This window comes from Sarcophilus harrisii, chromosome 1 (genome assembly GCF_902635505.1).
Source record: "Sarcophilus harrisii chromosome 1, mSarHar1.11, whole genome shotgun sequence".
Lineage (NCBI taxonomy): Eukaryota > Metazoa > Chordata > Mammalia > Dasyuromorphia > Dasyuridae > Sarcophilus > Sarcophilus harrisii.
Genome location: NC_045426.1, coordinates 458659286 through 458685645, shown reverse-complemented (window position 1 = coordinate 458685645; position 26360 = coordinate 458659286). Strand labels below are relative to the sequence as shown.

The following is a 26360-nucleotide window of genomic DNA, read 5'->3' as shown; positions in this document are numbered from 1 at the left end:
TTCTGTTATCATTGAGCTTCCATAACCTCTGATTGCCAAAGCTTCTATACCACTGAGAACATACAAGAACCCAGAAATTATAATTCTTAGAATTAAAAACTCATATAATGTTAGACCTGAAAATTCATGTAATCCATCATCCTCTCCCATTTTTCATCTAAGAAAACTAAGGTCCATGGAGACTGGTTGGATTTTGTTTTGTTTTGTTCATTTGTTTTACTTACTCAAGATCTTACCCCAGATAAATGTTAGAGAAAAAAGTGAACCTAGATCTTTATGATGAGTTTTCTTTCTATAACACTGTAATTCTTCAGAGGCTTTGTGACAAGCTGAGCAGTTCTTTATAATATCTTGTGTCTGAGACCTCAGGAAGCATTTAACTGTATATCCCAATGCAGAATATTCTTTCCAGAAAGGCAGCACCAAACATAGAAGAACAATCAGTAAACAAGCATTAAGTGCTTACTATGCTTCCCAAAGTTGCATTGGTCTGCCAGAGAGAGGTCTCACATATCTCTTTTGCTTTCCCACCTTTTAGCTTTATAGTTAATGTGTAAAGGCTAATTAAAACAAATACTAATGGTGGAATTCAGGCTTTATCTTCCTTTCGCTACAGGCATACTTTGTTTTTTTGCACTTTATTGTAATTCACAAATTTTGCATTTTTTATAAATTAAAGGTTTCTGAATCCTATGTCAAGTAAGTCTATAGGCACCATTTTTTTGACAGCATGTGCTCACATTATATATCTGTGTCACATTGTGGTAATCCTCACAATATTTCGATTTTTTCATTATTATTATAAGGATGGCAAACTTAACTGATAAACGTCCTACTCCACTCACTAACCTTACTTTCTTCAGTCCTCCCTATTCCCTGAGACATAACAACATTGAAATTAGGCCAATTAATAACCATGCAATAGCCTATTAGATGTTCAAATGAAAGGAATAGTCAATCAACGCAGAAAACTGCAATGTTGTCTTGTTTTAAGAATTGCCATAGCTACCCAATCTTCACCAACCCCACCACTCTAATCAGTCAGTGATCATCACCATTGAGACAAGACCCTGAATCTGCAAGAAGTTTCTCACTTGCTGAAGGCTCAGGTGATAGTTACCATTTTTAGCAATAAAATATTTTACTTAAATTATGTGCATTTTAGATATAATACTATTGCATATTTAATAGGTTATAAACATAATTTTATATACACTGAGCAACCTGAAAATTCCTGTAACTCACTTTATTGTGATATTTGCTTTATTGTGGTGGTCTGGAATTGAATACTACCTAAGCATTATTCTCAAAGTGGAAGAGAACTTGGTGCGTTCTATAGAATATTTGGAAGGTGGCAACAGCCTTCCAGCTCTGACACCCGAATTACCCTGCTTCTTTGATTGTGATGACAATTAGAATCCTTAATGAAAGAGTTGTCTATCTCATCTCTCAGCATCATTTCAGTTGTCTAGTTGGTCTCAACTTTAGTTTTCTGGATCCTTGCTCCTATAATCTCACCCAGAACCTTTATAAAGCTAAACTAAGGTTAGCCACCTCCCTTTTTTCATATATTCAGCATCTCTATGTGGCTTTTTGTTTGCATAAGCTGATTTGATGCTAATCTTTCAGATTCTATTAACCTATCTTTAGATGTGCTAAGTTGATATAATAGCCACCTTCCACCTCCTGACATTTTCTGTTTAAAATTTATCTACTCTTATATAGATATTATCCTATCCCCTGGCTTTCATTAAATTAATCTCTCTGGGCTAAAGCTTCCCTCTTATAGGTTTTGTTTCTTTTTTTGATCATATCTAATACCTAGAGGGTACCTGTTTCTACTTTGCACCTTTCTAACTTCTCCACTTGTACTTACTTTTCGATTTCTTACTTTTCTCCCCATGGTAATATTTTATTTTCTCCTTTATATGACCCTGACTTCTGTTTTTTGGAGGAAATATCCTGTGTTTTTAAAGTCACGGTGAGAAAACTTTGTATTGGTTCATTAGAACTATACTGTCCCTTCATTTTTAGCTTCTGCAAACGAATTCTTTCTATTCTTAGTCTTCAATTAAAATCACATAGACTAGGACCTTCTCTGGTTCCTTGCTCTTCCTGTACCATGGAAATGGCCTATGGCTCCTTCAGCTCAATGCTACTGCTCCTGGGCCTCAGGTCACTGACCTGTCCAAGCTAGTTTACTTTATGAACTGTGACTCTGAGGTTGGAGGAGGCCAGGGGTTGGAAGTGAACCCCTATCCACTCAGGCCTGCAAATTGCATAAGGGAGAATCCTACATTGTCAATTAGTGATACATTATCTAAGAACAACACAGCTTTAGTGCAGGGCATTGTGTTGGGGGTAAAAATACCTTTTCCTATCCCTCAGATTGATAAGTATTAGAATGACATTGATTGTCCCATTGAAAAAACCAAGACCTGTAACTACTTATACCAACTGCCAGTGATGAGCAAATACCCCAATATAGTGTTCGTGGTGCAATGGAAGTTTGTATGATGGGATAAATGTTCTGTTCTGCTGAAAGATCCCAATAAGAAATTGTGTAAGCCATTGAGCTACACTCCACCAATCTGCCCTAGAATGAGAAGAAATGATAGCAGTGAGCTGGGTTGTTGGAAAAGGATGAAATCTGAAGCCATCTCAGGGATATAAGAAGAAAGGGATTTTGAGCATTCTGCTTTACGTACCCAGACTCACTCATTGCAAAATCAAGAGCTGTGTAACTATACCTGGTAAGTCCAAAGAGTCCATATATGGCCCATCATCAGCATTCTGCCCAATTGGCAAGGGGAGGGCCGAAGAATAGGTTGACCTCAGAGAAGGCTGTTTTGAGATGTTTAAGAATTTGATATTAGGTCATGGGACTCAATTCCAAATTGTAGTGATGCAAGTGAGAATTGAATTTCTAAACTTTTCGACTTGTGTTCCTCATTATGAGTTTAGTATTCCTGTCTAATATCTGGTATGATCACTCTCTGACTCCAGTTCCTATAGCCAGTGTTTGAATCTCCCATGCTTCCTTCCACCAAAGAACTCAGTTGCCAAGAGTTATGGATGAATGAATGGCTCTTGGATTTAGCTGGTATCAAATGTTTCTGCTTTAATCCTGCTTTAGGTGGCTTTTACTGAACAAATGGATCATTGTTTTTTACTAGTTTGTGGTGAAAACAGCAGCACATATTAGCTGAATCTGTCTTTTTTTAAGGCTCATTAACTTGCATACTCTTGGGTACCTAGAAATTCCTTTGAATATAGTCTTTATGAATCTTGAAAAAAATCACAGACCTTAGCATCACCCATCTCCCTATGTGGGTTCTAAGAGTTGTGGTTTATAAGTTTGAAAACTGTTTTTAACATAGAATGAATGGGATTGGAATGGCAATGTAATAATACATTATGAGATGCTATAATGAGAAGTATAGATTATAAAGTTAATTAATCTGGCCTTGGATCAGAATTGGGTTGCTCAGTAAATTTTCCTGATTATACACTGGTGGAGAGGTTTGGGAGAAGTTTGATCATCTCAGCTCAGATAATATTCCCATTGCGACCTATTATACCTATCCTGGCATCTTGGTTTAAAAGGCTCTCAGGAATGAATCTGCATTTACAACTAAGATTGCCCAATTCTCTGTAGTTCAGATTGAAAAAGAGAATTAGTCTTATTTATTATGATGGTTTGGCTTTTGGTTATCAACCCCAAGCAAGTGCTTTTTATGGATATCCCAGAGTGTGCTCCCATAAATTCTTTGCTTACACATCCAGTCTTATAGCTAAGTAGCTAACTCCACCAGCTAAAGATTTGTAAAATCCAGAACCATTAAAACCAATTTGAAAGAGAAACATCAGTTCAGTTTTAAATATATCAAATCTGTAAAATAAAACACTGTTTTCCCTAAAATTCCCTTCCAAGCTCATAAATATATATTTATATATGTATGTGTATATATATGTGTGTGTGTATATATACACACATATTTACACATATGTATATTTTATATTTATCCAGTTTATATTTATTTATTTTTATTTATTTTATATTTATTTATCCAATTACACATTTCATTTGATATATAATGAAAACATACTGGAAATGGGAGCAAAAGCTAAGAAGATATGGAATATCTGTCTCCCATTCACTCTATGCTAGTTGTTGTAAGGCTAAAATAAAAGAATATTCTGATAAAATTATTTTAGTCTCATTTAGTAACAGACTTAGCTAAGAATGTGTGGAGGAAGTCTGGGATGAAAGAAGAGTCAATTTTTCTTCTCAGTTTAACCAATTCTCCTATTTTAATGAATCTATGATTTCAATGGTGTGGAAGCTTTTGCCACTAGCAGTTCAGATCACAGTTGTTCCATGCTGTTTTATACTCTGTGATTCTTTCCATAAATCCTTTATGGAGCTCTAACCAACGTACCAGAAGTCTGTCCTGTTTAGTTTTTTTTTTTTTTCATATGCCAATATACCTCTCAATATACATCTCTTTGATGTCTCTCATTCTTGATTTATAATCAGGCACTTGTGTGTCTGATTATACATGGCCTTTCAAATATTTTTCACAATCTTTCTCATATGCAAACCATAGTTGGTAGTATTCTGGTAGTATTCTACTGCCTACTTGCTCAATTCATGCCTTTCTATTGTCTTTTGGATTATTCACAGTTCTAATGATTACAAGACTATTATTTCATCACTCATGATTGTATGCCTTCATTAAAAGAATTTTTGTATTAAAGATGGGCTTTTCGAGCATCAAGTAGCTAGATGTATGGTGGATAGAGCTCCAGGACTGGAATCAGGAAGACTCATCTTCCTGAGTTCAAAGCTGGCTTCAGACACCCATTAGCTGTGTGATGCTGGGCAAGGCTCTTAATCCTGTTTGCCTCAGTTTCCTCATCTGTAAACTGTACTGGAGAAGGCAATGACAAATCCACTCCACTAGCTTTGCCAAGAAAATCCCAGATGAGGCATAAAGTGTTGGTCATGATTAAAAACCAACTGCAGCATCAAGAACGCTACAATTCTTGAAAGCACTAAATAATTTTCTGAATGCAGTCCAGACTGATCTCTTAATATTCAGTTTAGGGCTTATTTGTCAACAGCAATTTGATTTAATTCTGAATTTCATCTTATCTGATCTTTTGGTTTTTGTCTGTATTTTATCAAGAAAAACAGTAGATATTTCAGTAAACCTTGAAATCAGCACTCTTGATCCCTTACAGGGGAGATTAGAGAAACCAAAATAATTTCTCATTTGTTTTCATGAATGTGACAAAGAATACAAAGCTTCTAAAGTACAGCCTTAAGAAGATTTAGAATTACATCCATTCTGGTGGTATATGACGAAGTCAGCTGTTCATGTTTCAGTCCCAGTTCAGTCCTAGTTCATGCTTCCAGAGCAATTTCTCAACCTAAGGACCTTGAATCTTAGAGCAATTGAAGGGACCATAAATTGATAATAATAAAGGCCAATAGAAGTCATCTTACCAAAAGCTTTTATTTGATAAATTAGGAATCTGAGGCTTAGAAATATTAAGTATACATGTACTTAGAACACACATATAGCATGTGGCCAAGACAGGATTCAAATTCAGATGTTCTAGCTTTTAAGTTCAGTGCTTTTTTGGAGGGGTGAGAGAAGTATGTTTCATGTTTTCTCTCCAGAGACTTTTTATCTTGTCATGTCTTATTAGCACAGATGGTTTGTTGTCAACAGTTTTAAAGTCTTGGTAGTTACTCATACCCTGACTACATATATTCCACTCTGGCCTTGTTTTGTCCACTGGATGCTGCTGTGGGTACCTATCTGCCTCCCAGACATCCAAAATCATTTTCTGATTCAATGCCATAAATAACTGTGAAGCTGGTTTACCACTGTTGAGATTTATAACTTCCCATTGTCCCCTCTACTTACTTGTATGGATGCCCCCTTCCCAATTAAAATAAAAGGAGGCCAAGTAAAAATAAAGCTTTTTTAATACATAGTAAATTTTGAAGAATGAAATAAATATCAAGTCAGCACACTTAGATCCATATAATATAATTATTTCTAAAATAAGAAACACCAAAGGAAGCAGGATGTAATATGTGGCCATGGAAATCCCATACTACAAGGAGAGAAACATTAACAGGGGAGAAGGGAGTGAAAATAAAGATGTAGAACAATAGAAAACTCACTTAGAAATTATTTCTCTATGTTTCTCAACTCCACATATTCATGAAGTACATAATGACATCAAATATCAGTGCCTTGCTACCTTCTACATAGTATACAACCTTTCCCTCAACCTCCTTCCTCATCACCCCATGACTTTAGTAGCTGAATATTGGGATGCATTAGTGGTACTTATATCTATATAGTCATATCTATACTAGTGGAAAGTCATCAAATATGTACATTTAGAATCATATAGTCTTAGAATTTCAGAGTTGAAAGAAACCTCAGAGGCCATCTTGTCTAATCTAAACCAGAACAAGAATCACTTGCATTTGAGTATTTTGATATATATGTGTGTATATATATAATCTAAATATTCATGCGACCTATGAATACATACCCATATATGTACCCATACAAAAACTATATGATTTCTTCTGGGTATGTTGTAGAGAAGATACATTTTCTGATTTAGATTGAACTCAATAGCACCTGAAGTCCCTTTCAACTATAAAGTTCTGTATTTCTATGATTTTGTATTCACATAGATTTTATATGCCATATCTTCCTCTATGTGTTCATTTAACCTCTAATGGGCATTTCTGGACACTTGCCTGATCCTATTCAATAATAAGGATCAAATTCTAAAAATCGAATAATCATTGTACTTATGAATTTCCAACAAGACAAAAGGCCCTTCAAGGAAAGAGGTCAAGTTCTCAATTGTTGTTGTTGTTATTTTTTAGTTATATCTGACTTTTTGTGATTCTATTTGGAGTTTTCTTGGGAAAAACACTGGATGGCTTGCCATTTTCTTCTCTAGCTCACTTTATAAATGTAGAAACTGAGACAAACTGGGTCAAGTGGGTCAAAAGGGTGGGATATGGTTTGTGACAATAACAGTGAATCAGAAATGGAGCTGGGATTAGCTTTCCCCTCACAGCCATCTTTAACCCAGATTCCCCAAACCCACCCAGTTATATGACTTAGATGAGGTTAGTGCCATTGCTCTATTTCTTCCAATGAGATGGAAATTTATCAGGCCTTACAATCTATCCTGCCTCTTCCCCTAAAGAGCCCCAGTACCATCTTTAATCCTATAGAATCACCTCTTCCCGGAATCCCTAGTATTTCCAGGTATTATCATCTACCCTGCAGCTGAATATTCTCTTCCATTGTTTCTTCCAACTATGAGACCCAATGGATAGTGTCAAGAAAACACAAGTTCAAATTCTGCCTCAAACACTCACTACTTGTGGGAACCTGGGCAACTCAGTTTTCTCATCTATAAAATGAAAATTAAAATAGCACCTACCTCATAAGAGCAATTTGAAGTTTATATAGAAAGTGCTTTGCAAACCTTAGAGCACTATATAAAGACTAGCAGTTGTTATGCTGTGGACTCCTTGAGAACAGAGATTCAGTTTTTCCATTTGTATCCTCAACATGTTATACAATGCTTGGCTTTTATAATTACTCAGACATTCATTCATCTCTTTCTTATTTTCCATCTCTTGTCTAAATAGGCACTGCCTAATTCCCTCTATTATTGTCTCTTCTTCTTCCCCCTCTCTCATTCATTATAACAAATTCTGCTGCTTTGGACAAAGGGTGGGATATGGTTTGCGACAATAACAGTGAATCAGAGATGGAACTGGGATTAGCTCCAAAATCTCTTGATGTTCAATCAGGCGTGTCAGATGGCACTATCTTTCTGAGCCCTCTGCCATGGTGACTATATATCTAGCCCCTTCAAATTCTGGATCCTCTATCCCATTGTTCAGAAGCAAAAAATCTGACCTTTTCAAACTATCTCTTTTTTTCAACCTTTCCTAACTTCCCAGGTCCAGGAAAAAGATTTGAAGTTCCCCACATCAGAGTAAAAATGAAATGAGAAGTAATAAAACATGCTCTTGGGTGTCATCTATCCAGCCTGAACAGTTCCGAAAGTTCTTAAAATTATTTACATCAGCACCACCTTCTTGAGTCAGCAGTGTTTTACAGCCTGACCATTGAGGGAAACTAGGATCGCCATCCTTCAGAGCTGCCAGAAAAGAAATCAACAGCATCTTTAATGCCCTGTCCACAGCAAGGAGTGCTGGCCACTGTGCCTCTTCCCCACTGGGCAAGCAAAGCATTTTGAATGAAAATTTTCCACTGGTCGGGTAGCAGCCAGCCAAAGAGGTGACCCTGCAGAGTAGTGCAGTTCCTTGAGAAATACGATAGGTTTTAGCTGCCAGCTACAGATAAAATAACTGGTTTCTTCTGTAAGAAGTCATTCATTATCAGTAGGATGCTGCAAAATTCTCTCCAGAGTCTTTTAAGCGCCTCCCTGCAAGACATTGGTTGACTGCTCAGCTCAACCTGACATTTCCTTTTTGTGACTTCATATCACATAACAGCTAAACTGCAATGTTAATGGCTTTGATAGGTATGTGCTCTTAGAAGCATGAACAATGGTTCCTTTAGACTTTATTTCTAGAGTTGGCAACTTTTAAAATAAGCACTTATGAGAACACTCTACTAGCTCCACTGAACTTGGAACACACAAGCTAATTAGTCTCTATTATTAGTATAGTCTCTTTCTTTTTAAAAAGAAAATAATAACAAGCATTATGTTATTGTTGCTTTTTTCTTAGTATAGAGACAAATAAGTATGAATATAACCTCAAAATTAGAGGTTCTTTAGCTGTAGCCTGTGAACTTTAAAAAAATATATATTTTTCTAACTTACTTTTTTTAATGTTATTTTATTTTTCCAAATACATGCAAAGACAGTTTTCAACATTCACCTTTGCAAAACTTTGTGTTCCAGATTTTTCTACCTCTCTTCCCCCTCCCAGTCCCCAAGACAGCAAGCAAACTGATAGAGGTTAAGCAGTTCTTCTAAACATATTTCCATATTTGACATGAACCAAAAAAAAAATCAAAAGGAAAAAAACCATGAAAAGGAAAAAATAAGCAAACAAAAACAATAGAAAAAAGGTGAAAATACTATTTCCATATTCAGTCTTCATAGTTCTCTTTCTGGATGTGGATGCCACTTTCCATCACAAGTCTATTGGAATTTCCTTGAATCACCCCATTGTGCTAACTCTAATCAATATAACTTTTCTTTTATAATCTCTATTTTTTGTTTTCTGAATCTAAACATTATTCTGAGAAAAGGATCCCCAGGCCTTACCAGACTTTCAATGAAGTCCATGACACAAAAAGAAGAAGGAGGGGAAAAAAAGAGGTTAGAACCTCTACACTATGGGGATTAAAAATAACCTCTATTCTAGTTAAGCATTTAATGAGGATATCCAAGTCTGTGGTCCCCATAAGTTTCAACCCTCTCCCACCACAATCACCTGAGCTGATTACCCAAGAGATGCCATTAGCAAAAGTTTCATCATATCAATGTTCTAATTAGAAGCACAAGGGTATTATTATTCTACAAGCCTTGAAAATCTTAAAGCATTATATACATGTTAGCTATTATTATTACTACCTACTTCTTTTGCCCTTTTCCTAGCAAATTCTAAGTATGTAACCTTCTAATCCTAACATCAGAATCCTCTCCCTACCCTAGATAAAAATCTTTTTTCTATAGCTTTGGTTTTGGAATTATTTGAATTTCACCTCAGACATGTTCTAGCTGTCAAAATTATTGCAATAATTAATAGTACTGACAACATCACTCCTTCCACCCAAATGACAGTGAGTTGCTTATACCAATAGATAAAACTCAAACTTCTTAGTGTGATTTTTAATGTTCTATAACCAGGTTCCAATTTAACTTTCCCTCTTTATCCCATATTATTCCCTTTCTTGTGCCCTACAATCTAGACAAGTTCAATTATTAATTGTTTCCCAATCTTGTTCTACTGCACTCAACATTTCTGAAAATTGCAACCATGCCAGTGATAGCTTTCCTCAACAGAGTCAGCATGATTTTGCAGATAGTATATACCGAGGACTGTGTTTAAATCCTATTTAACAGAGATCTAGGTTTAAATCCTGTCTCTGAGAGTTATAAGTTAAGGCCAGTGAATAGAATTCTCTTGCCCAGAGTCAGAAAGCTGTTGTTATTGTTGTTGCTTGGTCACATCCAACTCTTTCTGATCCCATGGACATAGCATGCTAGGTCATTTTCTCTTCCTCTATCTCTCAAACTCTGTCCAAGCTCATGTTCATTGTTTCTGGGGCACTATCTATCTATGCCATCCTCTGCCATGCCCTTTTCCTTCTTTTTCAATCTTTCTCAACATTAGGTTCTTTTTCAATGAGTCCTATCTTCTTATTATGTGGTCAAAGTTGTTAAGCTTCAGCTTCAATATTTGCCTTTCCAGTGAATGGCTTGAATTAATTTCTTTAAGTATTGACTGATTTGATCTCCTTGCTGTCCAAGAGACTCTCAAAAACTTTCCTTAGCACCACAATTTGAAAGTGTCAATTCTGCAGCATTCACCTTTCCTTATAGTCTAACTCTCACTGCTACTGGAAAAACCATAGCTTTGACTAAATATACTTATCAACAAGTTGTTGTCTGTGCTTTTTAGTATGCCAACCAGATTTTTCATGATTTTCTTTCCAGGGAGCAAGCATCTTTTAATTTCATGGCTGCAGTTACCATCTGCAGTGTTTTTGATCTCAAAAATATAAAATCTGACACTATTTCCATTTCATCGTCTTCTGTTTGCAAGGAAGTGATGGGATCAGTTGCCATGATCTTAGGGGGTTTTTTTGGTTTGTTTGTTTGTTTAATGTCAAGCTTCAAGCCAGCTTTTGCATTTCTTCTTTCATCCTCATTAAGTGCATACTTAATTCTTCACTTTCTGCCATCAGAGTGGTAACATCTGAATATCTGAGATTGTTATTTCTCCTGGCAACCTTAATTCCAATTTTTGACTCATCCAGTCTGGCATTTTGCATGATGTACTCTGTATATAAGTTAAGTAAATAAGGTGAAATCATCCAGCCTTGTCATACTACTTTTCCAATCTTAAACCAATCAATTGTTCCAAATTGGTTTCTAACTATTGCTTCTTAACCTACATTAAGACAATAAGAAGATCTGGCTTTTCCATACCTTTGAGGGCTTGCCACATTTTGTCAGGAAGACCTAAGTTCAAATATATACTCAGATTCAATTTCTTCATACATAAAATTAGGGCTAGAAATAGATGGCCTCTTGGGTTTGCAAGGTACTTTACAAATATTATCTTATTTGATCTTCTCAACAACCCTGTAAGGGAGGTGATATTATGATCCTCCATTTTATAGTTGGGGAAACTGAGGCCAGCAGTGTGATCTTACACAGGATCTATGCTCCTATGATAGCTACATGTTGAAAATATTTATTGAAGGTCCTCTACAATCTGAAACCACCTCACCTTTCCAACTATATTTCACATTCCTCTCTATCCATACTATTCTCTCTAATTAAACCAGGATGTTGAATGTATCAAGTTGTTTGCTATCTTGGGGCAAGAGGAAGGAGAAAAATAATTTGAAACTCAAAATCTTATAAAAAACGAATGTTGAAAACTATCTTTAAGTGTAATTGGAATAAAATGCTATTGAAATTTTTAAAAATAAATAAATAAATTAGGATACTTCCCCCCAAGCCTACCCCACATTTTTCCTATCTTTGAAACTTTGCTCATTTTTTCCTAGAATATCCTGTCTTTCTCTTTTCACCTGTTGAATTCCTGAGGAAACCTCTTTTCCTTCTTTCCCCTCTACTCCAGTGAAAGTGATCTTCCCCACACACCCTTCCCAAAAACTTACACCACACTTTTTTTTCACCTCATTAATGCAATTATTTATTGTTTGGGACACATTTGATATTTATCTAACAGACCATTGGCTTCATAAAAGTAAATTTCACCTAAACTTTAGATCATAAGCTCTCAAATTTGAAGGGTCACTATGATCCTTTTCTTCAACCCATTCATTTACAAAAAATGAAAACTTAAGCCCCAGAGTTTCCTTTAAAAAAAAACAAATGGGCAAGTCACTTAATCTTGTTTGCCTCAGTTTTCTTATCTGTAAAATTATTTGTAAAAGGAAATGGTAGACCATTTCAGTATTTCTTCCCAAATGAAGTCACAAAGAGTCAGATACAACTGAAATGATGGAATAGTTTCAACAAAAACAGCAACAGAAAAGACCCAAAGAAATTAAATAATTTGCCCCAAATCACATCGCTAATGAGTAACAGAACCAGAATTTGAACTCCGTCCTTCAGATTACAAATTCATAATGTATCACCAGCCTGAAAATGCTTAATATAGTGCTCTTCTGTGGATGTATTAGTGAAGTACTCAATGTCCTTAATGGAAGGCTTTAAGTACAAATTTACTGAATTGCCTTCCTGTTGGATAAAATTTCCCAAATAAATTAAAATTAAAAAGCAAATACAAAAATTCCAAGATACTTTCACTTATAATTTTTTTTCATATTTCTAATCAGAGATATCCTGAAGGTAGCCAAATTGAATGGAACTTCCTAATTTTTTCTTAAAGAATAAAGAATAGCCATCTCTTATAAAAGTATAAAGTATAGATATCTCATTGCCAAGATAATAAAAATAGGATTGTTTCATTATAAGTTCACTTCCCCTAAACATACATGCACTCACACAAATCACATATTTACTCTGTGCATCCACTGCAGAAGAAGACTCACTCACAGAAGAACTATGCAAATGAACAAAGAAATGGAGAATTGAGTCTACAAAGATCTCTCATATTTATAGATGTAAGATAGATATAGATGTAGAGTAAGAACCAATCTCATTTCCATGGGGCTAGGAAGGCATTAGCACTTAGATTGGGTCTGAACCACACCAAGAAATATTCAGCTGTGGGCCATTCCTCTCCTAGTTCCCAAGGAGTGCAAGCCTATAAGTTCACAGGACATATGATGAATTATTTGTCATGTGAAGCTGTCAGGGTCAGCAATCAGCAGCATTCATTATGTTCACCTTGCACATTTTTTTTACCCTGAAGACCAGCATGGGAGGAAGAGGGGAAATCAATCGTCTTTGAGATCTCTTTTGCTTATGTATAAAGCAAACTAGGTATGAGAAAACTGGATGGGGAATTAAATATGGCTCTGCAGTACTGAATTATCCAAAGGAAGTTTTAGTTTATGACCTATACTTTCCTATGGACAAATAGCAAAGTTTTGAGTGGTTGTGTATCTTTTACAAGGAGAAAACACAACACATTCTTGTGCAGCAAGATATCACTATAAATATATAATAAATATTACAATCCATCCATTCATTTGGTTAGCATCCTTGTCAGAAATTTGAGGTGATTGTAGTGGATAATTGCAAAGAGGCTCAATTATAAGAAATATTATTTCTTCTAAGAGGTAACTTGGCAGTTTTGTGCTCTATTTGAGTTTAACCCAGGAAATAGATAAATAAGATCTAAAAAGTAAAAAAGATCTCTTCTGGCTCCTGAACGAATGTTTATATGCAACTTTTCCCTTTTCTAGAATGGATAAGGAATAGGGTATTTTAAATTATCAGCTTTTCTTTTTTAGATAACTGACACTAAATTATTTAGTTTCAATCTTTTTTTAGTCATTTCCCTTATTCATTCCCCACAAAGCCTGCCAAGTATCCTCTCAAAGAATGACTTATCAAAAACTAAAAATATAATGAATATATGATTAGTGGAAATGGAGGTAGAATTAGAAGCACTTGTCCAGATGAAATGAAGAAAAAAGTAGGAATGTAAAAAGTAAAACAGTAACTAAGAACATATAATTTGCTCTATTAACATGACATAGTATTTTTCACTATGGTTAGGCCTCATTATAAAATACCTTGCTGAACTACTTCCAGGAAGAGTGAGCAGTGAATTGTTGTAATTCTCCCATTGTTCACCTCCAGGCCATCATAGTGCTCCAAGATAGGTCTTGGAAGGGAAGAACCAGCAAAAAGACAAGGTCAGAGGATAAACAGGAGAAAGGATAGGAAAGAACACAGATAGTAATCATAAATGTATGTGAATGTGAATGGAATAATTCTCCCATAAAATAGAAGCAGATAGCAGAGGAGAACAAAAATCAGAATCTATAATATATTGTTTGTAATAAACACTCTTGAAGCAGAGAAGAACACACAAAGTAAAGGCAAGAGACTGAAGCAGAATCTTTTATGCTTCAACTGAAGTGAAAAAAAAAAAGCAGGGGTTGAGATTCTTATTTCAAAGTAAAAGCAAAAGTAGACTTAATTATAAGAGCTAAGAAAGGAAACTATATCTTGCTATTGTGTAATTTTATTTTCTTACTTTTTATTATTAAATTTTAATATTAAATAAATAATATCAAATTATTTATTATTAAATTATTATTTAATTACACCATGGACAATGAAGTAATATCATTACCAAACATATGCACCAAGTGGTATGGCATCCAAATTCTTGAAGGAGAAGTTAAGTTAGTTATAGGAAGAAATAAACAGCAAAACTACACTAGTGGAGGAACTCAACTGTCTCTCAAACTCAACAAATCCAGTCAAAAAATGAACAAGAAACTAAGAAAGTAAACAGAATATTAGAAAATTTATATATTACAGACCTTATGAGAAAACTGAATGGGAACAGAAAGGAATATGTTTTTTTCTCAGCAGTACATAGCATTTACACAAAAATAGACCATGTAATAGGACATAAAAACCTCAAAGGTGAAGGCAAAAAAATTCAATGCATTCTTTTTGGATGATCACCCACTCTTAAGAGTTGGTTTTATGAAGTAAAACAACAATAAGATAGATAAACCATTGGCTAATTTGATCTTAAAAAAGAAAGAAGAAAACCAAATATCTAGTAACAAAAATGCAAAGGATTGAAATCACCACCAATGAAGAAGAAATCAAAGTAATCATTAGGAAATATTTGCCCAATTATATGCCATTAAGTCTGGCAATCTAAACAAAGTTAATGAATATTTATGGAAATATAAATTATCTAGATTAGCAGATCAAAAAAATCGATAACTTACATAATGCCCCCCAAAAGTTGAACAAGCCATTAATGAACTAATGAGTGAATTCTACCAAGCAATTAAAGAATAATTAATTCTAATACTATATAAACTATTTGGAAAAACAGGCAAAGAAGGAGTCCTATCAAACTCCTTTTATGAAATGAATATGGTGTTGATATCTAAACCAAGAAAAGCTAAAACAAAGAAAATTATAGATCAATTTCCCTAATGAATATTGATGCAAAAATTTCAAACAAATGTTAGCAAAGATTATATGCTATGACCAGGTGGGATTTATATCAGGAATTAGGGGTTGGTTCAATATTAGGAAAACTCTCAACATGATTTACTATATCAATAACAAAACCAACAAAAATCGTGTGATTTTCTCAATAGATATAAAGCTTTTGGCAAAATACAGCATTCAATTCTAGAAAGCATTGGAATTAAGAGAGCATTCCTTAAGATAAATATCCATCTAAAATCATCTGCCAGCATTATTTGTAGTGAGAATAAGCTAAAAGCCTTCTCAATAAGATCAGGGTGAAGTGAGGATACTAAATATTACCACTATAATTTAATATAGTACTAGAGATGTTAATTATGAGCAACAAGAGAAGAAAAAGAGATTGAATGAAGAATAGGCAATAAGGAAACAAAACTATCACTGTTTTCAGATGATATATTCATGATATATTTAGAAAATCCTGGAACATCAGCTATAAAATTACTTGAAATAATTAAAAACTTTAGCAAAGTTGCAGGATATAAGATAATTCCACATAAATCCTTAGCATTTCTTTATATGACCTATAAAGCCCAGCATTAAAAAAAAGAAAGAGAAATTTGACTTAAAATAACCTCAAAATAAAATACTTTGGAATCAACCTGCCAAGACAAACCCAGAAACTACATAAATAAAATTACACAATAGTCTTTATACAAAGAAAGATCAAAACAAGTGAGACAATATCAATTGCTAATCGATAGGATGAACCAATATAATGAAAATGGCAATTCTGTCCAAACTTATTCAGTGCCATGCCAAGCAAACTACCAAAAACTGGCTTAAAGAACTAGAAAAATAAGAACAAATTCATCTGGAAGAACAAAAGGTCAAAAACAACAAGGGAATTAATGAAAAGAAAAACACAAAGAAAAGTGGTCCAACAATACCAAATCTCAAACTATATTATAAAACAGTAAACATCAAAACTTTACTGGCTAAGAAATAAAGTAGCAAATCAATGGAATAGAGTTGTTACACAAGAGACAATAGTCAATAATCATAGTAATCTAATGTTTGATAAACCCAAATACCCCAGCTTTGGGGATAAGAATTCACTATTTGACAAAAACTGTATAGAAAACTGGAAAACAATAGGATGCAGACTAGGTGTAAAGCAACATTTCATACCATATATCAAGATAAAGTCAAAATGGGTACATGATTTATACATAAAGGATGACAATATAATCAAATTATAAGAACAAGGAATTGTTTATTTGTCAGATCTATGGAGAGGGAAAGATTTGTGACCCAAAAAGAAATAGAAAGTGTTACCAAATGCAAAATAGATAATTTTGATTATACTAAATTAAAAAGCTTTTATAAAAAATAACAATGAAAACATTAAAAGAAAAAAGCAGAAAATTGGAAAACAATTTTTATAGCAGTGCTTTTGACAAAGGCCTCATTTCTCAAATATATAACGAACTGAGTCAAATTTGTAAGAATATAGGTTATGCTCCAATTGATAAATGGTCAAAGGATATAAAGAGATGCTCTAAATCACTTTTGATTAAAGAAGTGCAAATTAGAATAACTCTGAAATACCACTTCACACCTATCAGATTGGCTAATATGACAAAAAGAAAAGTGACAAATCTTGGAGAGGATGTGGAAAAATTGGGACATTAATGCACCTTTGTTGGAGTTGTGAACTGATCCAACCATTGTGGAAAGCAATTTGGAACTAGGACTAAAGAATAACCAAACTGTGAATACTCTTTGACCCAGTAATACCATTACTAGGTTTGTATCCCAAAGAGATCATAAAAAGGATAAAATTCCTACATGTGTAAAAATATTTGTAGCAGCTCTTTCTGTGGTAGCAAAATATTGGAAATTAAGGGGATGCCTATCTATTGGAAAATGGCTGGCTGAATGAGCTCTGTTATATGATTATAAAGATATTGATTGTCCATTAAGAAATGATGAACAGATTTCAGAAAAACCTGGAAAGACTTGTATGAACTGATGCAAAATGACATGAGCAGAACCAAGAAAACACTTGCACACAGTATCAGCAATATTGTGTGATGATCAACTGTGAATGATTTGGCTCTTCTCAGCATCACAATGATCCAAGACAAGTACAAAGGACTTACAAAGGAAAATGCTATCCATTTCCAGATAAAGAACTTATATGCTTTGAATATGGACTAAAACATATTTTTTCACTTCCTTTACTCTCGTTTTTTTTTTTCCTTTTGTTTTGTTTCTTCTTTCACAATTCTGATTAAGATGAAAATAAGTTTTACATGATTGCACATGTGTGAGCTTTACAAAACTGCCTACCATCTTTAAAAGAAAGGAGAGTAGGGAGAAAAATTTGTAACTTAAAATCTTGTAAAAATGAATGAAAAAAAAATTTCTCTATGTATCTAAGGAAAAAAATACTATTAAGGAAATAAAACAAAGCACCTTGTTATTACATGGATGCTGTTGTGCTATAGACAAGATAGTTTCCCTGGGTACAAAATTATATTCAAGAAAGTGCTTTTTTCCCTATAGTATAATCTCTTCAGCTCTAGAATCCCTTCCTTAGTGGCTCTTCTTTTGTAATTAGTATTTAATATTTTAATGAGAATCAGAATAGTTAGTTTGGAATTTGATCTGCTCAGAGGAAACAGTTACACAATTTTGTGATGGTAATAAATAACTCATAATTATTGGAGCAGAAGAGAATAACTGAGGGAAATCCAAGCCCAAATCTAATCTCTGATTGCATTTTTATTAATGGAGATCATTAATCTTATTAATCATAATTAATAATCATCTTATTAATGGAGATTCACCTAAGTAATTGGCATTCAGATAGATTATTGACTTTGTACACATTGTGTGTGTGTGTATAATAGGTTTGTGTACTTGAGGGATTCATGATGAGTTTATGGAATTTAGAGTTAGAAAAATAGTGATCATTTAGACCAACCCTCTCATTTTATATTCATTGAAACTGAGACTTAGAACAAGTGACTTTTCCAAGATCACACAGGTATTAATTCAGACATACGCAGGGGCACTTTTTGACTTCATACCTGTTAAATAACGTATGTACATATAATAATCTTAATTCAAGCTAATTGATAGAGAACATAAGTACAGCTGAGCTGCAGTTGAAATCAATTAGAATTAGTGGTTAAAGTGAGTATTGGACAAGAAGTTTAAGTGACATAGGGAGGACCCAGAACAGACATTTAGAAGGAAAATTCCAATTCTGGAAGCAGTAAAACATATGCTAACTTTATTAAGTAGGTTATGAAAACTCCCTTGAATATCTTAAAGACAAAGTTAACCCTTTGTGGCATGTATTAAGGTCAATATTATCAAGAGTTAAAAGAGATTTATTAGGAGACTTCTTGAGAGTCTTTTAAAAATATGAACAAAACATATTAGGAAAAAGCATATTATGGCATTTGTAGTAAAAAAAAAAACCTAGGTTTTGGCATATAAGGAGAAAAGATATGTAAATGTCTATTCTGGGGACATTATAAGTAAATTGATATTTTGATGTTGGTGGGGTTTTTTTCAGGCTAAAACCTCCTACATACTTTGAATATCTCTTAAATTTCACCACTCATTTACTTATTCATTGACTTTATTGATTTTAGTCATGTATTAAAAATATTTATTTTCCCATTTTATAATAAATTTCAAACATGATATTTTTATTTCTGTATATTCTTTTTTAAGTTTTCAGTTTTATGTGTACTTTTCATTTCCATCTACATATTTATATTGGACTGTTATATTTTCAGTTGACTTCATAGGTGGACTTGACACACACTCCTACCATCAGTCCCCCCAGGATCATGTTGAATTAAAGCCTGTTAAACCTGTAAGTAAGGTTGTGATGAGCCGAAAAATTTTAATCCTTCTAACTTGACCAGAACTAACCTGAACTAGAATGAATTTGGACAAATTGCTACTAATTTTTATATTAACTCATAATCACTGATATTAAAGCAAGACATTTCACATATAGCATGTATTATTTTTCAAAGGATAGATTATTATTTCACTATCTAAATCATTTATTTAACTACAGGAAGAATAAAGACCTGGGGTGATTAGTTTCCTGACAGAAATACTTAGAATCATAGATTTAAAGGAGAAGAGACCTAAGAAGTCAACTAGTGCAACATTTCCATTTTATAGATGTGAAAACCAGAAGAGAGGGAGTGAGTTGTCCAAGATCACATGAGCAGTAGGTGGGACAGACAGGATTTTTCCACCCTACCTTATCTGACTCCGTCCATTCAGTTACAGATAATATGGTATAGAAAAGGATGGGAAGGAAAGAGAAGGAAGGGATGGCTGGGAAAGGAGGGGATGGTATGGGAAGGAATGGGAAGGGAAGAAATAGGAAGGAAAGAGATGGAAAAGATCAGGGGGAAAGGAGGGAAAGAAGAGAGAAATGGGGGAGAAGCAGGGAAGAAGGTAAGTGAATAAGTAGACAAGTAAACTGGTCCTAGAGTAGACTTTTTAAGATAGCATATCAAAAACCCAAGTTAAAAATAGGTAGCAAAACTTTGCTAGGGAAGTTGGCTCAAGATGAGTGAGAGATTTTCAAGAATGAAAATCTGAAGACATAAATGCAGATGATACCAATGAAGAAGAAAAGATGGAGTTGTCTAAAGAGACCATTTTAGTGGCTCAGGGAACTCATTAACCAATGCATATTTTAAAAAGACATTTATAGAATATGGAAGCAAGACTAGATGACTAAGGATGAATTGTATGAATATAAAAGTGATCTTATAAGAATAATGTGAGAAGTGACAAAGCCACAAATGAAATGAGGCTTGCAATGAATACTAATGAAAATATTAAACACATAAATGACCTTTGAAAGCTATGCTGGGGGCAAGAAGAAACTCCAAGAAGTGAAAGGGACACTATATGGGGGTGGGTGGTTGGGGTGAAGATAAAATAATGGCAAGATGATGACAAGATGACAGAAAACAGAAAACAATTCCTATTTTGTTTCTTTTTTTTTTTTCTCTGCCAAGGAGAATGACATTCATATGTGGAAGTATGTAACAAAAATTATTGAAAAGAAAATGAAAGCCAAATATGTGGGATGATGAAAAAGATGATGGATTTGGTATTAGAAGAAATCCTAGGTTTGAGTTTTGGCTTTTCTATTTGCAAATTGTGTAACTGTGTAAATTATGTAACTTGGTTTCTTTATCTATAAAGGGTTCAATTTCATAATGTTTAAATTCTCTGTCATCTCACTTCTATGATCCCATGGACTCAGAATAAGAATTTGAAGACTTTTTTATATCATGGACCACTTTGTGAATCTGATGAAATCTCTCTACCCCTTTCCAGAATAATGTTTGCAAATACACAAAATAAAATAAACAGGATTACAAGGAAAATTACACTGAAACACCATTACCAAATTAACAAAATTTAAGCACCTTAGATTAAGAACTTCTTTCTTAATGTGATCTACACATACTTTACAGAAACATTAAGGGACTTGCTCGACATTATGCTGGTAGTTAGTTGCAGAGTCAGGATTGGAATCCATATCTACCAATGCCATATCATTTCCACTTATCCCATAGTTTTATCCACTTCTAAATTTATGCAGTACAGAAAATATCTAGCTATTTTCAATGAGTATAAATGGCTCAGTGGCTCAAATGAATATATATATATTCCTCTTAGACTGTTGCAGCAAATTTGCCTATGGGTACCCACATCTTAATTAACTGAAATTTCTTTAGTTTTAACTTAAATTTGGGATCCAGATGGGATTCTTGTCTATTTTCCTCATCATTTGGCAACACAAATCATAAAAGAGGGATTCTGTGATAAGTCACCACAAGAATGAAGGTCATCCCATATTTAAAGCTTACATATAGGAAGCAAAATTTTTCAAGGATTTTGGGGGTTACAAATGATTTTCATGGTTAAGCTAAAGGACAGCTTCTGGTTTTCTCTATGACTTCTTGGGGCAAAAGTATTTCCTATGGCTTTCCTAAATACTACACCAGGCATTGATCCACTCCCCTCATTAAACATAATATAGAAGTCCATTTTGTAGGCTGACAGCAGGAAAATGGTTTACAAGCATTTTCCTCATATATAGAAAAAGTCCCATCTCTGGCATATGTTGGTGATGCTCCATCAGTTTCCCTGCTTCACAGGGATTCTAAGACAATAATTGTTGAGAAGTCAAGGTGTTGTCTGTTGGGTCTGTTCCCAGAACTGTTTGAAATTTCTGGCTTCCTTCCAGGGTCAATAGAAAGACCAATTGAGGCCTATTTCTTTTCTGGTCCACCTATCTACTTGACCCTTCCTGTCTAAGGTTACCTTGCTTCCTCTTTGTAAGTATTTTGTACCTACTGATTTATTTATGTATTATCTCCTCACTTTGCAAGCAATCTCTTCTAAGTCAGGTATTCTTTTTGTGATTTTGCACTTTTTTGTGTGCCCAGTACTTGGCACCAGCCCTTTAGGTGGAATAGTAGATAGAGCAAGAGGAAGAATTATTTCCTGAGTTCACATCTGACTTCAGAGGAAAAATTGACTATAAGTGAACAAATAACAAAAAGCACTTAGCACAGTGCTGAAGGCCTGACAAATAGCAAACAGTGATACATGCTCACTGGAGGCAGCTAGCTGACTCTGTGGATAGAACACCATGACTGGAGTAGGAAAACCCGGGTTAGAAAACTAGCCTAAGACACTTATTAGCTTGTGACTCTGGGCAAGTTTGCCTCAGTTTCCTTATATGTAAAATAATCTGGAGAAGAAAATGGAAACTGCTCCAGTATCTTTGCCAAGAAAACTCCAAAAGGTGTCAGGAAGACTTGGACATGACTAAACAATTAATGCTTATCCACTGATTGATTTAGTGATTGAATGAAAGGGCAAAGATGGGACAAAGGAATCAAGAACAATCTATGTGGCTGATCTCATGAATGTATCAACAGAGAAGGATGCCAGGCCCAGTGATTTTGAGTTGGGGTTCTATGAACCATTTTATCTATACACTCCATGAAGTACAGGCAGCAAGTAACCTGGGATGAATATCTTAACTCTGCACTCTCCTGAACCACTTATTAGATTTTAAAACATGTTATTAATCGATTAACCTTTGCTCAGGAATTTTGCTCACTACAAATTAGAGCATTACACCATGGAAAAGATGGCAGGCAATTACAGGAAACTAAGATTCTATGTTATCCAGACCTACTCTGCCTCCCACACACATTCAGTGATTCTTCTTTTTTGTTGTTGATCAGTCTGGTTGGACTCTTTGTGACCCACTGGACCATTCTGTCCATAGGGTTTTCTTATTAAAGATATTGGAGTAATTTGCATTTCCTTCTCCAATGGATTCAGGTAAACTTGTCTAGGATCCTACAGCTAACGAGTGCGTGAGACCAGATTTGTACTCAGGTCTTCTTGACTCTATCCACTAAGCTACACAGATGCCTGCTTCTTCATTACCTACCAAATAAAATCCAAATTAATTTTTCAAGACCTTCCACAGTTTACCTTAAACAACTTTTCCAGTTATTTCCTACTATCCCCTGTCACAAAATTGATGCTCCTGCTAGATCATATTTCTTATAATTCTTAAATGTACTCCTTCTCTTCTACCTATTCTCAAGCTATTCCTTCTGCCCTTTTTTCCTCTCCTTTCTACCCCACTCCAATCCTGAGTATCTTATGCTCATCAGCCATCAATCATTCCCTGATCCTTCATATCAGAAGTGATTTCTTACTGCTCTGAGCTTTCTTAACACTTTGGTCTCTCATTTTTTGTACCATTACATTCTTCGGTACCTTAGAGCTATTTGGGCACATCTCATCTCACCTCTTAGACTTTATTAAGCATTAGGGACACAAAGATGAAAAGGCACAGTCCCTACCTTAAAGGAGATTATAATTTAATAGGAGAAATAAGACATGTACATAAATGAGACTGAATCAAAGTGGTATATGATCAGAGCAAAGAGGAACAAAGATCCTCCTTCAACAAGTATGAGGAATCAGAGTTCATTTGCAGCTGTGAGAACTGAAGAGACTTCATGGAGAGAGTAGCATCTGCAGAGAGGCTTAAAAGATGAAAAAAGGATTTTAGCAAGAAGAGATAAGGAAGAATTTATTCCAGGTACATATGCCCTGGCAAATGCATAGGAAATGGGAAAAATATCATAAAGTGAGACAGAGAAACATCTAGTGAAAAGGGAAGGGAATGGAAGGGAAGTGAAGGGAATGAAAGGGGAATAATGAAGCAAGGAAGAAATGTTTTTCACTACAAAGCTTGATGGAAATAAACACCCATCTACCTGAGAAGGTTTACCTAGAGTACTGTTTGCAAGTAAAAGTCACACATCTTTAAAAGGAAAGAGTCACATTAGACATAATTAAGGTGTTGTTCAGTCCTGAGGTTTTAGGGGGAGATCAAATGTCCACTCAAGGTTACCTAGGAGGTTATGATTTAGCTCTCTTATTCTCCTTAACAAGTATATCCATTGTTGAGATATGGAAGGCACCCACTTAGCTGTAGGTGGTGTACAGCTACAGGATGTGGAAATCAATAAAGCAAGCTTTTGTTTTGACAGATTATGTATATTATATGTCAAATGAATATGAATATACCCTTTGTCTATGAAGGGAGCAAGAATTTCAAGGATCAAAGTAAATCTGAATTAAAGCCAATGGGTGGGAAACAATTTAGTCAGTGAACTGTGCCACCCACCAGTATGCAAATCCTGCCAGCATTTATCTATTCTGCATCAGCCTGTCTGCTTGGTTTCTTTTAATAAGCCACTTACTATTTTACTCAATTGTAAATGGTCCAGTAATGCTATAATGCCACCCAGTAGCTCAAGGGAAAAGCCTATCTTTTGTTCTGAATAGTCAGAGGTGGAAATGAACACTGGTTTTTAACTTTTATTAAGTCTCTTTAATCTTCTTGAAGCATAAAGCCAGGCTTTCTGAGATTAGGTCTTTGCTTATGAGGCCAGGAGAATCTCCTTCTTACCTGCAGGTAGCACCACTGAATAGGGAGCTTTACTGGGATTAGAAAGGTAGCCTTATTTAGCACAGTTATTCCATGGTCGTCTCCCCTAAAGTCTTAATTCAGGTTCTCAAAATGGCAAAACAGAGGTCCCGAATAGTTGAAGGTCTTGTAGATGGAGCACAAATCCTATGAGGTGCTCCAAAGCTAAAAAAGACTGCATACAGACTCAGATTGTGTGTCTTTCATCCCTGGATTAGCCTAGTTAAATCTAGCTGATTATCAAAAGATCAGCCACCATATATAATATACATACATATATATATATATATATATATATATAATATACATACATATACATATATACATATATATTCATATACCCCCAACACACATACATACACCAATTTATTGTGCAGCTATATATCTATATCTCAAAAGACCAGTAATTAGATTATACATGTACGGGTATGGATAGATTGATAGATATTCTAGTGGCTAACCTTTTGAAAAAAATGGATACAAAAAGAACTGCACAATAATGATGTCGGTATATATAGGTATGTGTACTATAATGTATTTATGTACATGTATATTTGTATACTATAAAAAATTCATTAAGATTTTGCATTAAGGCAGGGAGAGGTTACAATCTGAGGAAAGAAGAGAAAGGACTCATTTGAAGTAACAAAATAATCCATATTTAACTTGCTTTTTTTAGGAAGAAATTAAAATACACATCTTTTTTAAGGGGAATGGTCAAATTTGTTGGAGGATCAGAAGGGGAAGTGGGATTTTAGGATTATGAGAACAAGCCAAATTGTAGATTAATAGATTTGAAGTTAAAAAGCCCCTGAAAGGCCAACTTTCTTATTTCATAGATGAGGAAACTGAGGCCCAGAGAGATTAAGTGACTTACTTGTTTAAATACCAGAGACAAGTAACAGGCAGTATCATGAACCCAGGTCTTCTGTCTTCATAGACAAAACTGTATTATCTGAATAAATCATGATTTTATAGGCATGGTTACTTTTCTCACCTACAAAGATCACAACTCTTCATGCTTCATGATATGCAAAAGCAATATACCCTAAAGACTGATATTCTGATACTGAAACATTTTCATACTTGCTGAAGCTGGTGCTTTTAGATAACAACCGGAAAACAATCCATCAATAAGCCCTTATTTGAATTTTTCCTAGCTTTGTAGAACTTATCAGAACTTATTTCCATGTGATAAAGCCTTTATGGAGCTAAAAATCACCTTTTTCATGTTGAGCACTAGAGTAAGGTTTTAGTTTAAGGAAGACCCTTATACTATTTATTCATGCTATTTCTCTTTGTCCAAAGGATTTCATTTAATATTTTATTCAGAAAGAATTTTTAAAAACACTTTGTCCAACTTTAAAAGAAAAAAAAAATACAAGAACAAAGGGTTGAACATAATTCACCATTTTATTGTGTATAAAGTAGCAATTTGTGATAAGTAAATCTAATGGGTGAGTCACTATATGCACTCAATGTGAGATAAACTATATGACAAAATTCACTTAAATGTGTGACACAATCCATCAAAAATAATACCAAATAATACAGATTCTGGTAGAGGCTAAGGAACTTTCTCAATCAGTTTCTGTGAGTCATGCCTGAAACTATAAAAGTCATAGTTTTGCCACAAAAATCACTAGTAATAATATTGAAAATTATTATTACAATTGAGCCACTCCCTCTGTTCACTTTCCTTCTATAATGTATACATCTATTTATTCACATATTATTTCTACTACAACCTCTCCCTCCTCTTATTATCCCTAGATAATATTCCTGAAAGCAGGAATTGTTTTGTACTTTTGCCTTTCTTTACATTCCTGGCACATCATAAGTGCTCAGTAATGCATGTTGATTG

At 34.4% G+C, this 26360-nt stretch overlaps 1 long non-coding RNA gene across 1 annotated transcript in view; it reads left to right on the top strand.

Annotated features, from left to right (window-relative positions):
- LOC116420572 overlaps positions 1–26360 on the top strand; it is a 60982-nt gene that overhangs the window by 23450 nt on the left and 11172 nt on the right. The window contains exon 2 of the long non-coding RNA XR_004230931.1: positions 19221–19300. This is a non-coding gene — a long non-coding RNA (uncharacterized LOC116420572). The remainder of the gene's footprint in view (positions 1–19220; positions 19301–26360) is intronic.